Source organism: Cetorhinus maximus, chromosome 2, assembly GCF_964194155.1.
Source record: "Cetorhinus maximus chromosome 2, sCetMax3.hap1.1, whole genome shotgun sequence".
Classification (NCBI taxonomy): domain Eukaryota; kingdom Metazoa; phylum Chordata; class Chondrichthyes; order Lamniformes; family Cetorhinidae; genus Cetorhinus; species Cetorhinus maximus.
In genome coordinates, this window is record NC_135880.1 from 47,925,909 (window position 1) to 47,938,014 (window position 12,106).

Here is a 12,106-nt window from a genome sequence, read left to right on the forward strand (position 1 = left end):
CAAATGTACTGCAGTGGTTCAAGAAGGTGGTTCACCACCATTGTCAGGAAGATATAGTAATTTTCATAATGTTATTTAGAATTTATTGTAAAATAGAGTAATAGTAGGGTCTGTGTGTGCATGCGTATGTTGTGGGGGAGGTGGTGGGGAGTTAACTGAATTGCAGATAGCTGGTCTGGGTGCTTTGATGTATCAGATGGGAAACTAGGTTCGAAATGCTAAGTCGGTGAACATGGGGGTAGTTTTAGACTGTGAGGTGTAAAGAAAACATTTGCATTTATAAATAAACCAGAGTAGCTAAATTCAAAAGAAGGGGTGAAATGTTTCGCTCAGCCAGGAGAAGTTAAGAAACAGTGCGTTTATTTTTCCCAAAGATTATTGGTAAAATTGGTACGATGATAGATTTTTATTATTAGAGAGACAAAGTCCAAAGACATAGTGAAACAATGAGAACTTGCACTCAAAGAGGAAAATGTGTACAAAGGAGAGAAGGCTGTGTGCAAGGGAAGGCTACTAAGATCTAACGAGTGTGAAAAGCCTCCGGCCTCTGTGCCTAAACTGATGTCGGCAAGAACTGAAGTTAAGAAAATTCACTTTGAATTCGGCTGTTTAGGGTATAGTGTTACTTTGCCTGGGTCTTTTAAAATCTGTGTGTTTTACTGTTACCTTAATTGAGGTGTAACTGGGAGTAGATTAATCAGGGGAGCTAGAAGTTATTATATTAGTAATTTGTAGACCTGTGTATGTGCTTAAAATCTTTTTTTATGAATAAAAGATTAATTTAGTTTTGCAAGAAACCTATAAGACTTGGTGGTCTTAAAATATATACAAATTGCAAAACAGTTGTGGCGGTTGTTTCAAGTTTCCGTTTGGGATTTGAGCAGCTCAGCATTTACCATTGGCTGCGCCACAACACCACCTTCTCAAGAGCAATTAGGGATGGGCAATAAATACTGGCCAAGCTGGTGATGCCCGCATCCCATGAAAAAAAAAGATAAGGTCTGCAGAATTGTCAAGTTATTTAAATAGCCTGCCTTTTAAAAAAAATTGAAAAAAAAGTTGCCTGCCTGTGAGAGAGTTGAAAAAAATCTGTTTTTGTAATTTCAATACTTGTTTGTTAACATAGCCCTAAATGACCATAAGACCATAAGACATAGGAGCAGAAATTAGGCCATTCGGCCCATCGAGTCTGCTCCGCCATTGAATCATGGCTGATACGATTCTCAACCCCATTCTCCCGCCTTCTCCCTGTAACCTTTGATCCCCTTATCAATCAAGAACCTATCTATCTCCGTCTTAAATACACTCAATGACCTGGCCTCCACAGCCTTCTGTGGCAATGAATTCCATAGATTCACCACTCTGGCTAAAGAAGTTTCTCCTCATCTCTGTTCTAAAAGGTCTTCCCTTTACTCTGAGGCTGTGCCCTCGGGTCCTAGTCTCTCCTACTAATGGAAACATCTTCCCCATGTCCACTCTATCCAGGCCTTTCAGTATCCTGTAAGTTTCAATCAGATCCCCCCTCATCCTTCTAAACTCCATCAAGTATAGACCCAGAGTCCTCAAACGTTCCTCATATGTTAAGCCTTTCATTCCTGGGGCCATTCTCGTGAACCTCCTCTGGACCCTCTCCAGGGCCAGAACATCCTTCCTGAGATACGGGGCCCAAAATTGCTCACAATATTCTAAATGTGGTCTGGCCAGAGCCTTATAAAGCCTCAGCAGCACATCCCTGCTTTTATATTCTAGCCCTCTCAAAATAAATGCCAACATTGCATTTGGCTTCCTCATTACCGACTCAACCTGCAAGTTAACCTTAAGAGAATCCTGGACTAGGACTCCCAAGTCCCTTTGCACTCAAGATTTCTGAATTCTCTCCCCATTTAGAAAATAGTCTATGCCTCTATTCTTCCTACCAAAGTGCATGACCTCACACTTCCCCACGTTGTATTCCATCTGCCACTTCTTTGCCCATTCTCCTAACCTGTCCAAATCCTTCTGCAGCCTCCCTGCCTCCTCAATACTACCTGTCCCTCCACCTATCTTTGTATCATCTGCAAACTTAGCCAGGATGCCCTCAGTTCCTTCATCTAGATCATTAATGTATAAAGTGAAAAGTTGTGGTCCCAACACTGACCCCTGCGGAACTCCACTAGTCACAGGCTGCCATCCTGAGAAGGATCCCCTCATCCCCACTCTCTGCCTCCTGGCAAACAGCCAATCTTCTATCCATGCTAGTACCTTGCCTCTAACACCATGGGTTCTTATCTTACTGAGCAGCCTCCTGTGCGGCACCTTGTCAAAGGCCTTCTGGAAGTCCAAGTAGATAACATCCATTGGCTCTCCTTTGTCTAACCTACTCATTACCTCCTCAAAGAATTCTAACAGATTTGTCAGGCATGACCTCCCCTTGATGAAACCGTGCTGACTTTGCCCGATTTTACCATGCACTTCCAAGTATTCTGAAATCTCATCTTTAATAAATGCTATCATTACAACATTATTAATGCTTGACTGCTTTCCAGAACCTTTCATTATAACTGTAGGGGAGCTGGGGGCTGCAAGTTCACGGTTTGATTTCATGGCTCAAAGAGGTTATTAAAGGATTAGTTGTCTTTTTGTGGGTTTATGAATATAAGTGTTTGTTTTTATAAGGGATTAAGCACTTGAGCCTATTTAAATATATTGAACGGGCTTTCATGAATGAGTGTGTTTTTTTTTTAGAGAGTGAAGCCTATAATAGATATTTAGAATTTTATCTTATTTCATCTCAGCATGGCTCCTGAGGTCTGCCCGTTATAGATATTGGGCGAGTTGGCATGAAACATGTAAGGGTTGGCATGAGTTGGGACTAAGTTGGCATGTGGGCTAGAAAAGGCCATAGGTTGGCATGACTTGGCATGTATAGGCATGTGAAGTGGTGGAGGGATGAGCAGATGCAAGGAGTGAGGCTTACAGGGCCTAATGTCTTAGAAAACAACTGAGACAAAGTCCAAGAGAACTGAGGTGGACCTTTTAACCAGCCTGCCCTGACACTCAGCAGCCCCAATGGCTGCCTCCAATCTGTGACCAGGGAGTGGCTAATGGGATCTTCTCCATCCTGCACCACCCACACCCCGGAACGAAGGACCCACCATTTGGAGAAACATTTCCTAAGGGAAGTGGGGTGAGCCGGGAGATTTCCCAACTCTGCACACTCTGCCTTGGGAACAAAAATCCAAGCCAGACTGTTTCCAGCAGTTATAGGGGCTCAGTGAGGTACCACAGATACAAGATCTAGTAAGCATTCTAGAACTAGAGGACAGGATGTTTATCAGGAGGACAGAAAAAACATCCTTACGCAGGGAGTTCTTAGGCTATGGTATTAACTTCAAAGGCCATTATGCCACTGTTCAAGATTAAATTTGATAGGTGGATGAAGGAAAAGGAGCGGCATAAGTAAATGTAATTTGAACTGTTCACCCATGTGGATGGCAAACGTCACCACGGGCCAAATAGTCTGTTTCTTTCTATGTTGTAAGTTTAATGAACTTAGTATTATAAAAAAACACATTAACTATATGTCACTCTTCCACAGCAGCTGTATAATACAGGCCTTAAATTGTGGAAACAGTTATCAGTTTAAATATCTAGCACACACTGATAAATATGCCTGCAAGGAATAATTTTCTGAAAATTTGGGATCTTTTGATTTAAGCAAGGTTTGGTGAGCATCAAATCAAAAACATTTTAGTACCTTTCAACTAAGACATCCATTAGTACCATCAGCTGGCCCAAGATTCTACTCATAAATTATCCTAGAACTTGAGGATATTACAAGATGGTAAAACTGGCAAAAGGCACATAATTTCAAATGTTTATAAGTACTTCCTGTACAATGAAACATGATGAAAAAAACTAGTGCAATAGATTTAAATGCTGTAACTGCTAACTAGATTGCATTTAGAGACAGGCCAATTCTTCAGGAAGTGAAGTTAGCACAATATATATTACAAAACCAGGTTTGTTCTAACATACTGAGCTGTAGTTTGTTGATCCATACTGAATCCTGGCATTGCAATACAATGAAGAGTGAAAATTAGTAATCATCTCAAGTTCATGGATACAATTTGTGTGTTATTATACTGAAACTGGTTTAACTTATTAAATATTAAATTATTGTACTTTGCTTAACTTAACCCAAAGAGATTATTTTAAGGGAGTTGATAGGAAGCTTTCTCACATTTTCCTTGGTAACAGCCAGATAAGTGCTCCATAGGTACTAGACACCAATCCTGCTGTAAACATGTAGCAAAACGTGACAAATGTCTGGTGATGGTCCAGTGGGCTTCCAAGTCAATTCAGACCCCTACCAAGACAATGTATTTTTTTAAATTATCAAATTATTAGAGACTAAGGCAGGGTGAAGAGGGGTGGGGGGAGGTGGGGTGGTAGGTTTTTGGGGAAATAGTCACTTCCAATTGACTAGAGTGTGTGTTAGATTTTAATTAGCAATTCTTATTCACATATTAACCTAAACTCAATTGGAGAAACCCAATAAAAATAATGTCACAGCTGAATAAAGTGTGAGCCATGTACACAGATACAACTGGGAAAGATTCAAAGATTTTAAAATAACAGCTTCCCAATCAGGGCACTGATTTTTTACTGATTTTGGTTCTGTCTCAATCAGATGTCTATAACACTTTATATTCTATAACACTTTACACTTTTGCCTCAAAACTCTCTAATCAAGATGCTAACTACTGTTGACACAATTTTTAAATTTCACTTTTTTTTTAAATTAAGCAATGTATCTTTCAGATAACAGAATATGACAACAGGCCAAAGACTTGAATAAAAAACAGAAAAGGTTGGAAATTCATATCAAGTATGTGAGCATCACACCAAAGGAAAGACAGGTTAACATGCAAATTATCATCAGAGCTCTGTAGGGTCTTATCCTGTAGTTCATGTTAAATCTTCAGTACAGTTTTTAAAGTTGATAATGAATTAAAAGCTTTCTCGACATGATACAACAATGTACCAAAACTTGTTGATTCTGACCCTTTGTTTTTCTGTGCCTTCTATTGTGACAAACTGGAACTTTCAATGAAATTATATTGCACTTTTAGTACCCTTTATATGTTCATGATTCAAAATATTACAAATAAACTATTGCAGCTGGAAGATTTTTAATTAACATGAAACATTGCTTAATGATCATGTTTAGTGGATAACATCATGGAGGTGCAAGTATTAATCCATGCTGATCGCTTACTATCACACACTAAATCACAGAGAGGTATTTAAAGGAGGCGATGGTGTTCTCGCCTGCTGGCTGGAGAGCACTGACTCTTTTCGGGAAGGCCAGTCATATTAAGTGCCACTCAGCAGCGTGCCTTCCCAAGGGCTCAGGATGGAGGACGCTGAGGGTGGAAGTTCTGCTGGCAGGTCTATTGAATGACAACCCCACCAGGGAGGCGGTGGCTACTGTTGAGACGACATCCGCCCAAGGCCTAGGATCATTGCTGGATCCGAGGCCACAAGGGAGTGATAGCAGGGGTGGGGGGCAGCAGCAAGGGTAGAGGATTGGCTCTGAGCAGGCACCCCGCAACCCCCCCTCGACCCCGCACCCCGCACCCCCCCCTCCACCCCGCACACACACCCCCCTTCAACCCGCACGCCCCCCCCTCCACCCCGCACGCCACCCCCCTCCACCCCGCACGCCACCCCCCTCCACCCCGCACGCCACCCCCCTCCACCCCGCACGTCCCCCCCTCCACCCCGCACGCCACCCCCCCCCCACCCCGCACGCCACCCCCCCCACCCCGCACGCCACCCCCCCCTCCACCCCGCACGCCACCCCCCCCCTCCACCCCGCACGCCACCCCCCCCATCCACCCAGCACGCCACCCCCCCCATCCACCCAGCACACCAGCCCCCCCCATCTACCCCGCACACCGCGCCCCCCATCCACCCATCCACCCCGCACACCACCGCCCCCCCTCCACCCCGCACACCAACGCCCCCCCTCCACCCCGCACACCAACCCCCCCCTCCACCCCGCACACCAACCCCCCCCTCCACCCCGCACGCCACCCCCCCCTCCACCCCGCACGCCACCCCCCCCTCCACCCCGCACGCCAGCCCCCCCATCCACCCCGCACGCCACCCCCCCCCTCCACCCCGCACACCACCCCCCCCCCTCCACCTCGCACACCACCCCCCCCCCCTCCACCCCGCACACCAACCCCCCCCTCCACCCCGCACACACCAACCCCCCCCTCCACCCCGCACACACCAACCCCCCCCTCCACCCCGCACACACCAACCCCCCCCCTTCCAGCCCGCACACCACCCCCCCCTCCACCCCGCACACCACCCCCCCCTCCACCCCGCACCCCCACCATGGCCATTCCTAATACCAGGTCTCTTGACCGTGCACTGAATAACTTTGAACAAAAGGGCTCCTCCTGGGAGCCTTCATGCAACCCTACACGGGATTGCTTGTTGTGCTCCCCACATGCCGAGACTCCCGCCCGCTGCTGGCATTAATTGCCCACTTAAAGTCTTTCATTGATGCAGGGCAGAAAGGCCATCCACGGGTCTTCCCGCTACAAACTTAATCAAGATGGAGGTGGGAAGGCAGCAGGGACCCCACCAACCACCCTCCTGCCTGATTAAATGCTCTCCCTCCAAACTCACCACATGGGAGGGCATTAAATTCTGTCCCTGGTGTGGGTCCATTCCAACTATACAACACTATGGATCAGCCAGCTCACCACAAGAAAACATAGCATGCTGTTTAATAATTCTTTCATTTAAACCCACATCGCCCCCCTCCCACCCCCTTACACAGTTAGGTCCTGATCTGCTAAGCCTCTCTGCCCTACCCGAAACAAATCTCATCTACCTTCCTTTGCAAGGTTCAGGTCTACTCCATCTCTTTGCCTGACCCACATTCTCAGGAATGTTCAACTCAGCTGCACCTCTTAACCTACCTGTCCTGGAACCAGTCCAGCTCTTTTACTTAATGAAAAATAACATAACTTCTCCTGGCCACCTGATGCCAAAGGGTTGGTAATGTAGTAACCAACCTCTCCTGAAATCACTCCTTAATCAATAACCTCCAGCTAACTTGAACTATTTTCCAAACCTTACCTCATCCCCACTCTCCTCTCTGAAAGAAAACAATATTGAAAGCTGGACTCAGGGCCATTAAAAAGGCAGCAAAAATCAGATGGCTGGTGGCTAGAGCACATGCTAATCTCTCAGATGAATGGGCCAACACCAATCCTAGTCAGAAACACACCACGAGCATAAAGAAAAACATTTCTGTGAGCAAAGAGTCCAGAAGTTTTTTTCCTTAATGGCAGCAATTTAGAAAATGCTTAGAAAAATGTAGGAGCTGTGTTAGTTATATTGCTGTTGGTGTAAAGGCAAAATTGTGACCCACCAACTCAGATCAACTACCCAGAATTGTCCAATAAGTGTAATCACCTGTAAAGGAACTAATAATTGTTCATTAATATTTTTGTTACCATTACTTGAAGTGTGCTTTTCAGAGTACTTTAATTTTAAAAAGTATTTAAAAATGTACATGACTAGTTTCAAATAAGACAGGAAGGGCTATTAGACACAAAGAGCTGCTCTCAGCAATCCCATATCTGCATGGCTCCTGTGTTCTCATGCTGTTTTCCTCTTTGTAAATAAGCCTTTTGCACTCACTCTTGGTGTTTTTCTTCACCCTTTTTACTGTTAATTTCCTTGTTTCTCTGTTACTGTAAGCAAGGGGGTGAAAGTGGGAATGTGAAGTTAAGGTTACAATCAGATCAGCCATGGTCTTATTGAATGGTGGAGCAGACTCAAAAGGCCAAGCGGCCTACCCCTGCTCCTGACTCATATGTCCATATGTATTCTTTTCCCTTTCTGTTAATATGCGCTGGGTCTGTTATTCATCCTTCTTACCATCTTCTGGACCAGGAACTGAAGGTAATAGCATGAGGAGGAGGATCAGCCAGAGTCTTTGACCTGGCCTTATGATGTTGGAGTTAACTTGGATCAGGGTCCTGTAATGCAACAAGTTATATAGCTCTGTCTGAACCATGTGATGAATATGTAATTTTAGCGATATATAGAGTGTGCAAAGAACTGCCAGGGTAGTTTATTATTGGAGAAACGATGGGAAGCTGAGACTGAGAGTGAGATCTATCTACAACTTCACCAACTAACCACAGACATATTGAACTGTTTAAATAAGACCTATTTAAACAAAAATGCAAGAAATGGCACTGATTAAAAAGTGGCTGCCATGAGTCATCTCGTGTCTGATTCTGTAAGTTGACCACTTCTCTAGATGAATTCTCTATATGAATTGTACTGCAGACCTGTTACATGGAATTTCACACCTCGGGTTGTGGGGTGGGAGGGGGCGGCGGTTGGGGGGGGGGGGTGGGGGGGTGAGGTCAAGGTCCACTTTAAACAGGGACTCTCTTGAAAGGAAGGCATTAAAAATGCAAAGTGCTGGACTTTGTAGTTCTTTCAATATAGGGAGAACTGCTAACCAGACAGATACTCATCAGATATTCAAATCCCACTATGGAGGATGAAATAACCCCATCTCCTGGTGATTCTATCCTGAAATGTGTTTAAAGTTTCAGAGATGAAGAGATCAAAAAAATGAATTACTTGGTCTGCAATAATGACTGCAATCAGCTAATCAAATTCCTTTCTGGGAATATACAGACAGGAGTTTTAAAAACTGGTTCTGCCAAGCAGAATCAGAAGAAGGAGGAGGAGGAAGAGAAAGAAACATCACAACCATCTAAAAACACTGCTGAAAGAGAGCAGTAAAGATCTTTCTCTCTCTCTTTCTCTGAAGCTAAAAGAGTGGTTTCAACAAAATGCAGACCTCAACCATGTCAATTCTACCTAATTTCAAATGGCCGCAACATTCAACAATCTGCATTTCAAAGACAATCAAAGAACTTAATCGTATATCATTTTAACTTTTATTGGACTCTAATTTTCTTCTGATATCTTTGCGCACGTGTTTGTGTGTGCGTGTGTGTGTGCGCGCGCGCACGGGTGTGTGTTTGTCATCACACCTTTATTATTTTTTCTCGGTTTACTAACTAATAAACTTACTCTTTTGCTGACTCAAGAAAGCGTGGGTTGATTGACTCCTTATTAACGAATAAATATATTTGGACTGGAAGAGGCATTTACAGGGAAAATCATTTTTTAAACTTTTGTTGCGACCAACCGAGGGGGCTGAATAGCAGGGGAGCCAGCTCACTCCTCCTCATCCAGTCGTAACAAAAGTAATTTAGCTAAGTTATTTATAAGTTTTGGGAGGGGGGGGGGTGCAGGGGGGGTACAGAAAAGAAGGTTTTTGTGCAATATCACTCATTATTTATCAATTTAAAAAAAAAAATAAGAACCAAGAGAAATCACAACAGAATTGCTAGCACAATTTTTAAATTAAATTTATATATTAAAATGGGAAAATATGGTACATGCTTTAAAAGCATCCAATAGTTTTACTACAATATTTTGTTGGTTCACTTTTAAAATGGCGATGTTTTCTTCATTTCCTCCAGAATGAAGATGGACAGGTGACCTGCCCTTTGTCCTCTGCCAATTTCACGCTACAAATAGCCATTAGGTGCTGTGCAAGAACAATCCAAGGTGACTCCACTGACAATTTTACCTCATCTGGAATCATAGAATGTTGCAGCAAAGAAACAGACCATTTAGCCCATCACATCTAGGTTGGCATTTTTCTCCTCATGAGCCATCTAGTTAACTCTCTCTCCACAAACCCTTTAATGTTCCTCTTCTTCAAGCAACCAGCTAATTCCTTATTGAAAGAATTTGCAGAGATTCAATGAAAGGTTGTGGCAGAGAATTCTATGTTTTATCAAGAAAAGAAAATTATTATTAATTTTGAGCCAAATTTTGTCTAATTTACTTACTTTAAATTAAAAAAAATAAAATGCTGCAAATACTCAGTAGGTCTTGCAGCATCTGAGGACAGAGATCATGGGTAGAACTTGATGCCTTCCTCCAAGGTGAGTTTGCAGGTGGTGGAGGTATTTAATCCACTAGAGGGTGCCGGGTGAGGACCCCTCCACATTCCTGCCTCCACCCCGATTAAGTCTCGGGCGGGAAGACTCGTGGACAGCCTTCCTGCCCCAAACCCAATTGCGGCCCTTAAGCGAGCAATAAATGTCAACTTAAGAGCCTCATCTTTACAGTGCTGGTATTCAACTAGCGGCAGGCAGGACAGTCTCCACACGGGAAGCCCACAAAGCAATTGCGGACTCCTGAGGGGTCCCTTGTTGTCAGGTACTCATTGCCTGATTGAGGGAGCCAGCACTGGGAAGGGGGGGGGGCATGGGAACTGAGAATAACACCCCCTGCCCTTTCCCAACACCCTCCCCCATGACCCCAATCTTGCCCTCACTCATCTGTGGTCTGGCTCCCTTGCTGATTGTGGGCCTCTGGTGGGTGCACTGCTGGTAGCTAGCACCCTTCCCCTGGTGATGTTGATGGCAATGAGGAACTGATGGGCTCCAATTGGTTGGCAGTTCTGAGGATTTCCACTTCCCAGGGTCTTTAATCCTGGGGAACGCCTGCCACTGGCCACTTAAGTGCCTGACTGGCGCTTAATACAGTGGACCTTCCCCAAAAGGTGATGCAGGACTCTCGCCGGCCTGGATTAAATTCCGCCCCATGTTTCAGGTTGATCTTTCATCAGAATTTTTAAAAATTAGGATGTAACATTGTAGGGGAAGGGAAGAGAGGAGGAAAGAACAAAAGGGTAGGTCTGTGATAGGGTGGAAAACAGGAAAGGTTAGATGACAAAAGAGACGATGCAAGGCAAAATGGAATAAGTAAAGAAACAAAAAGGTGTTAGAAATCAGTTGCCATCCAAAACAAAACCAAATAAAAAATAAAAAACAAAAAACAAAATGAAGGCAGAGGTTATAATCTGAAATTGTTGACTTCAGTGTTGCAGCCAGAAGGCTCTAAAGTGCCTAATCGAAACATGAGGTGCTGTACTTCTAGATTATGTTAAGTTAAGCTTAATTGGGACAGTGTAGGAGGCTGAAGATAGAAAGGTCAGAGTGGAAGTGGACTGGAGAATTAAAATGACTGGCAACTGGAAGCTCAGGGTCACACTTGTGGACTGAACAAAGACATTTTGCGAAGTGACCGCCCAGTCTGCACTTAGTCTCTCTAATGTAGAGGAGACCACATTGTGAACAGCAAATACAGTATACTAAATTGAAAGAAGTATAAGTACATCGATGTTTCACCTGGAAGTAGGGTTTGTGCCCAGGATGGTGAGAAGGGAGAAAGAAAATGGGCAGGTGTTGCATCCCCTGCACTTGAATGACAACATGCTGTGGGAAAGGAGAGAGAAACAGGTTAACATTTTGGGGACTTTGGGATGATTGAGGAGTTGGCAAGTGTGTGGAGACAACAGTCTCTTCAGAATCCTAAAATGGAACGGTGAGATGTGCTTGCTGGTAGTATCACGCTGGAGGTGGTGGAAATGGCATAGGATTATACGTTGAATGTGGAGGCTGGTGGGGCTGAAGGTGAATGGGAATCCTTTTGTTTGTTCTGGGGGGGGATGGGGAAAGAGGCGAGAGCAGAAGTGCCCTGTCAACCACACCATTGGGAGGGGGGCAGGGGGGCAAAAGGCTGGAGTCTTCAGTTGAGGAAAAGGAAGGCACATCAGAAGCGCAGGTACGGAACTTCATCAGTGGGCTTATGCTGAATATTGGTTGATAGCCTATCCCCAGAAAAAGAAGACAGACAAGTCACAGAAGGGAAGAGTTAGAGGTAGATCATGTGAAAGCGAGGGAAGTGTAGAAATTGGAAGCAAAGTTGACAAAATGTTCCAGTTCCAGGCTAGAGCAGGAAACAGAGCCAGTATAGACATCAATGTTCCAGAAAAAGAGGTGCAGGAGGTGGTCTGAGCAAAATTAGAACAAGGTTCCACATGTTCCCAAAAAGGCAGGCATAGCTGGGACCCATACACAGCACATTTTATTTGGAAGAAGTGAGGGGATTTGAAAGAGGAGTTGATCAGTGTGACAGAAAGTTTAGT

At 44.4% G+C, this 12,106-nt stretch overlaps 1 protein-coding gene across 3 annotated transcripts in view; it reads right to left on the minus strand.

The window, feature by feature from the left end:
* The window catches only part of atg10 (ATG10 autophagy related 10 homolog (S. cerevisiae)), a 283,355-nt gene that overhangs the window by 254,806 nt on the left and 16,443 nt on the right, over positions 1-12,106 (minus strand). Inside the window, exon 1 of one of the 3 annotated variants that reach the window (XM_078564578.1) lies at positions 11,294-11,361. The exons of the other annotated variants lie outside the window; for them this stretch is intronic. The gene's annotated coding sequence lies outside the window, so the exon portion shown is untranslated. Of the gene's footprint in view, positions 1-11,293; positions 11,362-12,106 lie in introns of those variants that run through there. 3 annotated transcript variants of the gene reach the window in all.